Raw genomic sequence first — 12820 nt, 5'->3', positions numbered from 1 at the left:
GACATGAATTGACTGACTGACCTCTGGTCAAGTCTCTCCTAGACAACTCTAAGACAAGTTTCAGAAAATATGTCGACTTCCAGTGGTAGAGGGAATTTCCTCATCAATAAAGCTTAACATTTTTATAACAATATAATCACAGATCTAGTTCAAAATACTTCCAGTTTTACTTATCTGATCTTTAGGACAATTCAATGAGGTAAGCAGGTCACATTTTACTGTCCCCAGATGAATGCTCATTTTCACCTGGATAAATACATTGGCAAGTTTGGATTAGAAACTAAATCCTGAGGCAGAGAAAGAGCACTGTTTCCATTATGGCAGAAAAAAAAAATTCCCAATATTCAGTAGCTTCCAAAGGAAAAGGATGATAAGATGTGAAATTTATTTCACACTTAATAAAATAAAAGCTAACAAATAAATTCTTCCTAATTTGAGATCAATCAGAGGATAATGAAACTTCTTTATAAATGGTATCTATTTTGATGGTCACAGGAAATGCAAGGGTTAAATACATCCTCTGAGCATTATTTATCATCATCCTTTTGTCTGTTTTATGTGACCCTTAATTTATCTGTCCCCTCAACAGAGCATGGGATTGTCTACCTAATTCAGTGCAGAGGTTCCCAACTTCTCTGAGAAACAATGTAAAAGTGTGAGAATCAAAGTTTCATCTACCTCTCCACAAACACTGTAATGGTTAGATCTTTGATGATTCATTGTTAATTTGAGAAAATGCATAACTGATAGCTACTATGAATTCAGAAAAGTGACATTTTTGGTTTTTGTCAATCACAGTACCATCTACATACATTTAAAAATAGTAATATGCTAAAATATGTGATTTATATTTAATATTTACATATCTTATATATTTGAAATAATACAAATGTATAACATAGTAATATATAAAATACACATATATGAGGTGCTATTTATTTGGTATATATAAAATAAGTTAGTTTATTCATGGATTCACTTAGGAATTTATCCCCTTCAACAAAGAATGTTTGACCAGTAGGATGGACATCAATGATTTCATCATTAGGTTGTATTTTCAAAGGTCATGAAATACTTGATACTGGAAATTTCCATTTATTCTGATCTTATTCTATATACATTCAATAAGCTACTTCCAGATGGCTTCAAGTATGATTTCTCCAATACTACTAAGCCTACATTGTTTACCAGTGTATAAGGTGATCAAAATACTTGTTAAGGCATAAAAGTTAATCTTCACAATTTTCTGAGACTGAGAGAGGTTAAAAGATTCACCTAAAGTCACACATAGCTAGTATTGGAGTTAGGATTCAAACTTCCTGACACCTAGAAACGTGTTGACTTAGCTGCACCTGAATTAGTTCCTTGAATGTTTCCTGGACTCCCAAGGTCACTTTTTTTTGTTGATGTTTTTGTTTTTGTTTTTGTTTTTGGTTTTTTGCCAGGCAATGGGGTTAAATGGCTTGCCCAAGGCCACACAGCTAGGTAATTATTAAGTGTCTGAGACCGGATTTGAACTCAGATCCTTCTGACTCCAGGGCCAGTGCTCTATCCACTGCACCACCTAGCTGCCCCATCCACTTTCTTATCATAAACAAAATTTCCTACTTTCATGCAGACCCTAATTTGCATGAATAGTGAATCCTCTGAAGTGGTTGCCTTTTTGAATTCACATGGTATATTTCTAGAACTGCTTACTGTATTTTATGTAATTACAACTTTAAAAAGTATAAATTTGAATGCATGTAACTACTTCAAAAGGTCTGTCATTTGCATGAAATGAGACCTAGCTCTATTATCATCAGTTGATAGCTTCAATCTAGTGGGAATGTTGTTAATTGGTGAAGTCAGTTGCCCTTCTTCAGTGTGCCAGGGAAACAGCTCTTCTGTTGACATGATTCATGTCTGTTCCCTTAAAATGTTCCAAATTATGCAAGTGTCTCAAGTCTTAACAAGCCATCTACACTCAGCTGTGCAGTGGAAATGTTTGATACAAAAGACAATTCACTCCAGTCTAGGGCTAGACTATTGTAAATTCCCTCAAGTGACCACAGATGCCGAGGAACAGGTTTTGTGAGGCTATCTTCTGAAAGGAAAAAATGGTGAATTAATTTCTGCCTTCTCTTCTCCAAAGCTCACCTTCTAATGGATTTACAGTGAAATGGGTGTATGAAAAGTTATGAGAGGGGTCTGTGGTTCTCTTTTTGGAGTAGCAAATCTGTTCTTAGGTCTTTGGTTCTTTAGAGACCCTTCCCTAGCTGACCCAGGGGCCAGAGGTTGTTTGTTACTAAGTTGAACTTTTAGATTCAGTCTTGGCTTTGTCATGGCCTTGAAAAAAACATTTTCTGAGATTACTTTGGGTTTTTTTTAAAGAACAAAACAACCTTCAACATTTGTCATTGTTAAAACTCAAAGATTGATTCAGAGTTTTATAACAGGATTTTTTTTCAAAAGGAAAATCAACAATATGAAGAGCTAATATGGTTTTTTACAGCTTCTGATTCTAGGGAAACATTTGCATCCATTTTTATCAAAATAAATCAAAGTAAGGGTCTACCCTGGAAATCATGCAATTTTTCATTTTGAACTTCTAACAGTCAGGAATTTATGAAATTTATGTTGAGGGCAGAGGGAATACCTTCCAATAGAAGAGAAAATAAAAGAAAGTTGAATAATAGAGGAGCCAAGAGAAGAGGAAAAAATATTTGAAATTTTTACTAAATTGGTAGCAAGTTACTCATCTTTCCTCATTTTTTTGGGGGGATTATTTGATAGTGGGACACAAAGTCTCAATATAATTAAAACATTTCCTAGAACTTGAGATATCCTAGACCTGGTTTTTCACCCAAAATATTTCTCAAATTCTTGACCCTATCCTTGTATTTCTCCCTTTTACTATCATACATTTCTTGATCTCATCTTCTCTTGTACCTTCTAATAAGAGGCCAACCCAATTTATCACTGCCAATACCCTGCCTTGAGTTCTTACAGGTGTAGCTAGGTGTAGCAGTGAATAGAGTGCTGGATTTGGAGTCAGGAAGAACTAAATACAAATCTGATCTCAGACATTTACTATTTGTGTGACCCCGGGTAGGTCATTTAACCTCAGTTTCTTCATCTGCAAAATGAACTAGAGAAAGAAATAGTAAACCACTCTACTATCTTTGCCCAAAAAAGCCCATATGAAGTCACAAAGAGTTGCATATCATCCAACAACAATCTTAAGTATCTATGAAAAAACAGAATGATGCAGAGTATTTTGGAAACAGGCTTGTTGTGAGATAAATAGGAATAGTTATTGGAACTCTGATTTCATTCAGAAAATGAAATCTCTCAGGTGAGAAAACTTCCTCTTAAAATCAGTGCAGGTTTTCAAGATATTTTTCTAGACCACAGATTGGGCAACTTGTTCAGGATTACGTGGGCTACATATAGACCAGAAACATCTTCCTGACTTCAGTGCTAGCCCTCTACCCACTACACTCTATAACTTGTTCTGTAACAGATAAGACAAGTAAATGAAATGAACAGTCTCAAAACTGGCAAAATATCCCTACTGCTGGGTCAGAGTAAATACTAATCCCCACTACTCCTGAGGAATGTTTACATCGTTGAGCTGGGTATGATTGTGGATGAGTCCTTAGGCAGCTCGATTACCTCAGAGTACATGTCTTCTCACTGTGTACGTGCGACTTGGATCATGGAAGTCTTTGGCTGGGCTCTCCAAAAGTACAGCTGCTGAGTGTCGGCAGCATAGGGGACTTAGGAGACTCACCCAGCAGGCTGGAAGCAGCGCAAGACTGGAGTACACGCCCATAGCCAGGCCCATTCATCAAACTTTTTTCTTCTAGCCTGGTTGGGAGATTCGAGAATAGCTTGACGACTTTATGTATCAAACTGTGAGTAATTGCAGGCTTGTCTCTAATCTCAGCATGTCAACCTATGGCTCTTCTTGCAAGAGTCCATAATGTAAATACATCAATGAAAAGCTTGTGAGAGGCAGTCCCAGAGCCTCTATTTAGAAGCATTTTTTTTTTTTAGAAAGAAGTCATTTTCAGATTGGTGATCATACATGAAGTATTGTATATGAAATTTAACATGCACCAGTATGATTCATGCCTCTTGCTTCAAAGTAGAAACAACTAATGGGTTTGTTTTAGAGGGAGTAAAATCAAACAAACATCTGGTCTAATAATCTATGGATTTATTTAATATTTTATCAGGAATGGATTTTTAAATCTTTAAAATTTTCTGCACTTCGTTTCTTAATATAGTAAAAATGCATTTATTATTTCAGCATTGCAAACACTTATGACCTGTTAATTTGAAAAACTGAATGAAATGTAAGCCTAAAAGGAATCCAACTGTATATAAACAAAATTTTTAAGATGGGCTGTTAGGTGACACAGTGGATAGAGTCAGGAACACCAGAGTTCAAATAGAATATCAGATCCTGGGCAAGTTACAATCTCTGTTTGCCTCACTTTTCTCTACTGTAATAGCACCTACCTCCCAGGGTTGCTGAAAAGGATCAAATGACTTCAGAATTGAAAAGTACTTAGCACATAGTGTTATGTAAGTATCTTCTATTAATAATGCTAATAAGTATTGAAATTGTAGGATTCAGACTTTTTCTGGTGTTATATGCTCATGGAAAAGTTGATGAAATATTGCAGAAAATAGCAGCAGCATAGCATGTTGGACATCTATCTCTCTTTTTGTCATTTCTTTTTTTTCTTTTCAATTATATGCAAAGGTAGCTTTCAGTATTCATCCATTTTCAAATTTATGAGTTAAACATTTTTTTTTGCAAGGCAATGGGGTTAAGTGACTTGCCCAAGGCCACACAGCTAGGTAATTATTAAGTGTCTGAGGCTGGATTTGAACTCAGGTAGTCCTGACTCCAGAGCCTGTGCTCTATCCACTGCACCATCTAGCTGCCCGAGTTCCACATTTTCTAACACTCTTCCTTCCCCCCTCCCATGGCAGCAAACAATTTGGTATAAGTTTAACAAGCATTTATTAAAAATCTACTATTGCCAGAGACTGAGGCATACAGAGATGATGTGACTTGCTTGAAGTCACACAGCTAGTAAATGTTTGAGGCAGGATTTGAACTCAGGACTTCCTGACTTTAAGTTCAGCACGCTATCTACTGAGCCACATAAATACTAAATAGAATTATTTCGAGGTTCAAAGCCACTTAAAAAAATTTCAAAGTGTTGCATCTCTGTCACACTTATCCTAAAATAAAGGATAGTATTAGTGGGGAAATTTTAAGTTATTGCTTCCTTGGTAGGGCAAGTGAAGTGGGAACTTGATAGAGGAGGGCTTGATAAGGAAAAGCGTTTACTGTGGATGAGAGCTTAAGCATAGGCTGTAAGAGGGTAGAAATTAGTGCCCACTTTTTTTTAGGGGTAGAAAATGAGAGAAAGAGTTTTGTCGGAGTCACTTCTCTAGTAATATTAAGAATAATTCAATTTATTTTGTGATTTACTCATTTGATTTTTCAATAACATGCAAAGTAGATGTTATTATTAGTCCCATTTCATGGATGAAGAACTAGAGATAGGCAGAGGTTATGCGACTTGCCCAGGGTCTTACAAGCTGTAAGAGTCTGAGGCTGGCTTTAAACCCAGGTCTTGGGGACTAAAACTACAGGTCCAGTGTTCTAAACACTGAGTCATCTTGCTGCCTCACTGATCCTCCCTCTATGTCCTCAAAAGTAAGGCTATACATCTTTGTAATATTGAAAAACTTATTGTTCATTCACAGAATTTCTAATACAATACAGAATATTCTGAGGTTTATGCAATATGGATGAATGAATGAAGTTTCTAAACAATTATTCTATGTCAATTTCTGGGCATACCAATAGAAAGAAAAAGATAGTCCTCACTCTCAGGGAACTCTTGATGTCATCAGAACAGACATTACACATAAGGGAGGCCAGCTATAGGCAGGGCAGGCGCATAGGCTCATAAATCTTAAGAGTGTAGCACTGGATCATATGCAAGGCCCAGGGTTTCTCTGTGTGCAGCATCAGCATCAGAATATGTAGTAAAACACAGACCAAACAATGAGTTGACTGAACTAGAATTAGAAGAAAATCTGGTAATTGAATAGCTAGGGACATATTTTAAAAAAAGAAATATCAGTGGGTTGTTCAGTCATTTTTTAGTTGTGTCTGACTCTTCATAACCCCATTTGGGTTTTTTTTTGGCAAAGCTACTGGAATGGTTTGACATTTCTTTCTCCAGCTCATTTTACAGATGAGGAAACTGAGCCAAATTGGGTCATAGAGCTGATAACTATGTAAGGCCAGATTTTAAACTCAGGAAGTTGAGGCTTCCTGTCATGTATTCTATCTATCATTCCACCTACCTGCCCAGTGTATCAGTCATTTTAAATAATTTATGCAGCACAGATTTACAAAGTACTTAAAAGTTGTCTTTTTCCCTAACTATCTAAAATAATATTTGGTTAAAAAGTGAGAACAAAGTAAATTTTTATTTGGTGGTATGAAAGCATGTACTCTGACTAGAAGAGTATGAATGTCAGTTTAGAAATTATGCTCGATGAAGAGAAATGGAGAGAGTTTGGCTTCCTTAAAATTCAAGAAAAGAAATCAAGGGTGAAGGATATATTTGGGGGATTATTAAAACAATCCACAAGTACAGAAAATTACACTGAGATGGTAAAGAATTTTCTAGAAAAGGTTAAAAGTTATAGCCTTTAATAATGACAGTGGGAGCTTAAGACTAGTTATCAGGTAACTTGTGAAATTCCCGTAGAGTTAACTGGCTTAGGAAGATTAAAGATTAAAAGAGTTTCATTTGCTGAATAATTAAAAGGCTAAAAATGAAACAGTCTTAATGATTACTAATTCCAATCACCCTTGTGTTGAATCAGGAAATATGACTCAATGAACCTGCAGGGTCCCTTCTAGCCATTACATTTTTGATTCAGTTTCTTGGCTAATTTTTTCCTGAGTCTCTTCAACTACTGTAGTTTCAAACTGCCTTGTGGATTTTTGATTATAGCATAACCTCAAAAGGCTCTGGTCTTACAGGTATTCCTAAATTGCATTCTTATTCTGCAGTTGCTTCCTTGTATCCCTGAGAAAAGGTTTTAAAGCTACTTTAATCAGCTTCCAGGATTTCTTAAATTTTTTTAAATGAAGTCTTTTATTTTTATACAAAAGTATCTTCCAAATATATCCTTTTCATCACTTTTCCCCTTACAATATTGCAATATTTAGTACTCATAGATGACACTCCCAGTATCTCCTTTTGCAATGAAAGGTCCACTTTTCTTAACTATTTTTGGTGTTTCCAGTATTAACTAAATAAAGGCTGTTCTGAATATTGTGTTTTCCTGATGTTCCAGAAATTTATAACTTGCCTTCCTTCCACACTGCTCAGTCTTGCCTCTCTAGAAAAGGGAGTGTTGGCATATCCTGGACAGTCTAATAGCTGCCAGTTCCCAACAAGATCCTTTTTCTTATTTACTCAGCATTTTGTGAGCATTAGTCCAGTAATTCTTAGAAGCTTAGGTTTGGTGAGGGCTCCTGATCACACAACACTAATTGTGGAAGAGGCTCAAAATTCCTAAAGGAATTGGGTCCAGACCTTGAACTTAATTCCCTTCCCTCTGCCCTCTTTTCCCATTGATAGAGGAGCATAACTCTTAGAAGATCTCTTAAATCTGCATCTCTCTGGGATGCACTCTCTGAGTTTCAAATTCTGAATCTTTCTGAAATAGCTTATATGTTTCTACATCTAGGGGCCAGTGAGCAGAAAGGAAAACCGACTGAAAGGTTTTTCTAGAATGGGTCTGAGGGACAAAATGGTATTTTGAGGTGGAAAAAAAACAGTCAAGTCTCTGATAGTGTTGAAGACATTCAAACTGGGCCCTGGTGATTAAAGGAAAGAAAGAAGAAGGATTTTTGAACATGTAAGCTAATATGAAATCTGATCAGAAATCTGCTACTGTGTGAAGTTGTGGTGATATATTTCTCTCAATAGCTTCAACTATCCAATGCTAAAGAAATAGATTCTGAAAATTTATAACTAAAATGTATTAGTAGTGGTTTAAATAATAAATGGCAAATTCCCTTGCATAATGTGCAAGGATACATATAATTTTGAAGAAAGCTTGAATGTCCCCATTCCACATGATGATGTGATATAGTGATATGATATGGTGATATGATAGAGACATGTATCTCATTGGTAGGGTAAATTTGTTCTTCAGTCAATTCAATAAATATTTGTTTCCAAGTGAATTTATTAAATGCTTATGTGAAAGAACCCAGGGAAGTCCTAAAGAGTTAGAATTCCTATTTTCCTTCAAGGCTGAGCTTGAACCTCTTCCAGGAGCCATTCCCTGAGCTTTCAACCTACTCATCCATTTTCCCAAGTCAGTTCATCCAATTAACTTGTATTTCTTTTGTCTATAATTCTATATATGTCTCCTAGCAGAACATAAGCTCCTTTAAGGTGGGGTGGGTTCATTTTTGTCTTCTCTCCCCAGTGTCAAACAGTAGTAGATGCTTAGGGATGATATATTTTGAGCTAAAAGAGATCTTAGAGACCATCTAGTCCAATCCTTTCATTTTACAAATAAGGAAAATGAAGTTCAAAGATGTAAAATTCCTTGCCTGACCATTAATCTATCAACATTACTCAATAAACATTTATTAATGCCTATTATAGTAAATGGCAGAGGAGGAACTTGACAAAGGGAGTCAGAGCAAATTGTTGCACCTTTTCTGTGGGTATTTATGACTTAGATGGGATAATGGCTAGAAATCAGGGCTTGTTTTATTGTTGATTATCATGAATTTATAAAGATAAAGATTGGCAAGATTTGTAAGAAAGTGGTAACAATACAGATTGAACTTAAAAATGTGTGCTTGTATGTTCCTCCCTCCCCCCACCGAGAATACAGTTTGAACTCCATGCCTTCCCAACTCCAAATCTATCACTCTGTCTACCATATTATGACATTTCCCTTAATAAAATGCTTGTTGATGAACTAAAATAAAACATCCTCCATCCACCTGTGGTCAACAAGAATAGTTGCATTAGTCAGATCATGAGATGCAGGGAAAAATGGATCACACTTTCCTCAGCTGTCAGAACCACTAGGGACAATTGACTAGAGAAGAAATGTATGTCATTTCTTCCCTTTTTTGTTTCTCACTTGATATTCTCCCACTTAGATGATTATATTAAGGATTTACTCTCACTTTGGTATTTAATCTCTGGTAGGCTATATCTAAAATTTCTCTTCTTCTGCCTTGAATTTGTATCAGTGATACCTTTCTCTATAATATCCTATCATATGCCAATTATTTGGTATAAACTAGAAACCAGTCTGAACACTCTACTCATATCATATCTGTAATGGGAGGCAAGGCAGTGGGGGTACAGAGAGGAAAGAGGGTAGTGGTGGGGTTTGTCAACTCATATCTTCTTTGTCTCAAAGTTAAAACAATTCAAAATCAACTACATGGTAAGTTGCTGTAGACTTCTAAGAAACAGGAGACATGGTGATACAACAAGGATGTATTAACAAGATATATAAACTGGGGTAGAGTGAATCTTCAGTCAATTCAACAAACATTTGTTTCAACAAGGAATTATTACGTGCCTATTCTTTATGTTCAATGACCAAGGGAAGTACTAGTTTTGTCAAGCCACGTCATGTTTTCCTCTTACTTAAAGTTGGAAGGCTTAATCTTATGTAAGAGGCCTTAGAAGCTAATAGAAAATCTTGAAAATACCTGAATAAAATATGCCAACAAAATGAGGTTACGAACACTCATATTATCTCTCATAATTCATTAGCTTCACAAGGGTAGCACATACTAGGGCACTGATGAATTAATCAATGGATGTTTGATTACTTTATTCTATTAACTGTTTTAACTGGATAGTACATACCAAGACATATCCATCAGATCAGAGAGAACAGAGTGAATAACTAGAAAGAACAAAGGGAGATCCAAAGACCTTCTTTTCCTCTTCAGATGAATGTGTGTTATAAGAATTATTTCCAATTTGGAAAAAAAAATTTCTCAGAAAAGATAACTTTTCTCCAGAGGACATGGTGTCCAGGAAAGTACATTATCACATAAGCAATGATGCTGAACTGAACAAAAGAACAAAATAAAATCAAAACCTTAAACAAGAATTGGCTTGAACATACCACATATTTCTTGTGCTCTATATGGGTACTTATCATGGTTGATTACTCATTTTTAGTAGACATAAAAAAAAAATCACCCTGTATTTAGTGACAAGTGATAAAAGGTATCTCCATGCACCCAGGACACAAGTTTTCTTGACTATCCAGAAATCTCATGTCATCTTAATAGAAACTGTTCTTCTAGGTAATTCCCTTACTGAAATAAAGTTTTACAGGGTCTAGACTTGTGGGATACATAAATTCTCTATCTCCTCTCCATTTGGAGCAGCACTAGGCTCTTCTCAGTAGAATTTTTTTAATGAATTACTTTTTTAAAACAAATTAAAAATCATGCAATAATGACCTAAAGAGACAAATTCCAGCTTTTAAAGGTGATCCTTAATTTTTAAAAGTAACAAAGAACTTTTGACAGGTTAATTAATTAAAGATCATATTCTTCTGAGAGGGGGACAGGAAGAGGAAGGAAATAATCAAAATAGCAAGAAAAATGAAACATTTTCCCTTTCTTTTCACAGGACCCTGACTAATAGAGTGGTTTGGTTTCCTGAAAGGCAGCCGTGGGTTTTCTTCTTTAAGAAGGCTCTTACACAATCCAAACATGTGAAGAGGTTTCCTCTGCCACATGAGAGGGATGTTGTACATTGCAAACAGAAAATACTGTTTTGGATTTAGAATGTGGGAGCAAAAAATAACTACTTTAAATAGATTGAGCCACTGTGGAGCAGTTCCCCCCTCCCCTTTGCAGGTCTGCATTCCCCATTCCTGGTATCTGATTAGACATTAGGAAGATACCCTGGATTCAAGACTCTCTTAGAGAGAGAGGATATGTTATTTCAATAGATGGATAAATTTAGGAGAAACAGGTGCCATCCAGACAAATTTAATATAGTTCTAAAAATCTGTATAAGCAAAAAGAGGTACAGATGAAACCTTCAAGGTTGATGATAAGAACTGGACCTGTGATTACTGTGAGCTCCTGGTGAGGGTCTCCCTCAACCAATGCGGGATAAATTCTCTTCAATTTCATATCTTAGAGAATTACCTAGGTTTTAAGAGGTTTCATAACTTTTTTGAAGATCTCAAAGTCAGTATATGCCCAAGGTAAAATCTGAACCCAGATCTTCCAAATCTTTAACCCCCTCCCCAACTTTCCTATATAAAGGCAACATAGCACACTGTCAAGAGAACCCTTGAAGCCAGGAAGACCTGGATTCTCACCCCACCTCTGACACATTGTGACCCTAGATAAGTCATTTAGCTTCAAAATGCCCTGTGCAAATTCTCTAAGATTATAGGTTGCATAGGAAATGCTGAACTATTTTGGTAGAGAGATTTTACCAATTGAAATCACAGGTTCAGTTCTTATTTTTCTATTATCATTATGTCTTTATATATATATATATATATATATATATATATGTGTGTGTGTGTGTGTGTGTGTGTGTGTGTATATCTTACTAGAGATCATGGGAAAGTGTTTTATTTAAACAAATTCTTCACCTTTTATTAGTTTTAAAGTAACTCATTTTGCCCCAGCCTACTTATAGATGTTCATCCTTTCCTATCTACCAGCCACCTGATTGCTGTCTTTCTGCAAAGGGCAGCAGTTCACATCATTTTTTCCAAGCACTGAAACCTGGAAAGATTTTTTTTTCCTTTTTCTTTCTTTTTCTTTTAAAGAACTTAGAGAAGCAATCTTGGGGGTTTGAAAAACACCACAAAAATCGTTCACAGGATCTTTGAGTGTTCTATTTTAGGAAGGCAATTGTGTTCTTCGAAAATAACTTATTTGACTACATGACAAGGCTTTTTACTCCATCCCCCTATTGATCTGTAAATTATTTGCAATGAAAAGCAAGCAAAACACTTTTAATAGACTCAGCTTTACTTCCCCGACAATCTATAAGGGGAGGGGGAAGAATGTAAAAAAAAAAACGTTTCTTCAATTTCTATGCTGCTGTTTCTCCACAAGATGACTTTTTTTCAACTTCACTGTTGAAACAGGAGTTTGTTTTTAAACCAGATGCTAGTTAGGAACAGCTGATGGGGCAGGCATTGCAGAAACCCGTACCAATACCTCGAGACAAACAGTAAGGGATGTGCCACAAAGTCTACTTACTCCTTAGGGGCTGTTGTGTCCGGGAGAGTCAGATGCCTGAAGAGGTATTGTCTTACCTGGAGTCTTTAAGATCCAAGGAGAGAAGAAGAGTGGCTCCCAACAGGAGAGGACTGTGAAAATGCTCTCTGATCAGCTGCTGGTAACAAGCACTTGGCTTTTATGGGCAGGTGGGAGGAGCTGCTTCTCATAGTAGGTGGGCAGAGAGAAGGCAGGCGGGCAGGCGGGCAGCTCTCTAAAGGAACTGGCCACTCTATTCTCTGGGGAGGGAGAAGGAGCTTGAGGAGGAGAGGGAGAAAAGGGGTGGAGGGAGAAGCAGGAAAAGCGGGGGGAGCGTGGAGGGAGAGGAGAGAAGCAAGGAAGGGGATAGGATTAGGGAGAGGAAGAGAGATGGAAAGGCAGAGGAATAGAGAAGCAATTGTATCTGAAGGGATGGAGAGAAGAAATCAGTAACCAAGAAGAGCCTGCCGGGGTGGGAAGATAGCGGTG

General features: G+C 36.5%; 1 protein-coding gene across 3 annotated transcripts in view; it reads right to left on the bottom strand.

Annotated features, from left to right (window-relative positions):
- COL8A1 (collagen type VIII alpha 1 chain) overlaps positions 1–12597 on the bottom strand; it is a 215016-nt gene extending 202419 nt beyond the window's left edge. Inside the window, exon 1 of one of the 3 annotated variants that reach the window (XM_074214315.1) lies at positions 12391–12597. The gene's annotated coding sequence lies outside the window, so the exon portion shown is untranslated. Of the gene's footprint in view, positions 1–12334 lie in introns of all 3 variants that reach the window. The other 2 variants (XM_074214313.1, XM_074214312.1) reach the window with 2 other exon arrangements.
- Positions 12598–12820: the final 223 nt, after the last annotated feature.

The sequence above is a fragment of the Macrotis lagotis genome, chromosome 1 (assembly GCF_037893015.1).
Source record: "Macrotis lagotis isolate mMagLag1 chromosome 1, bilby.v1.9.chrom.fasta, whole genome shotgun sequence".
NCBI lineage: Eukaryota > Metazoa > Chordata > Mammalia > Peramelemorphia > Peramelidae > Macrotis > Macrotis lagotis.
The sequence above is the reverse complement of the archived record's forward strand: the minus strand, read 5'-3'. Positions and strand labels throughout refer to the sequence as shown.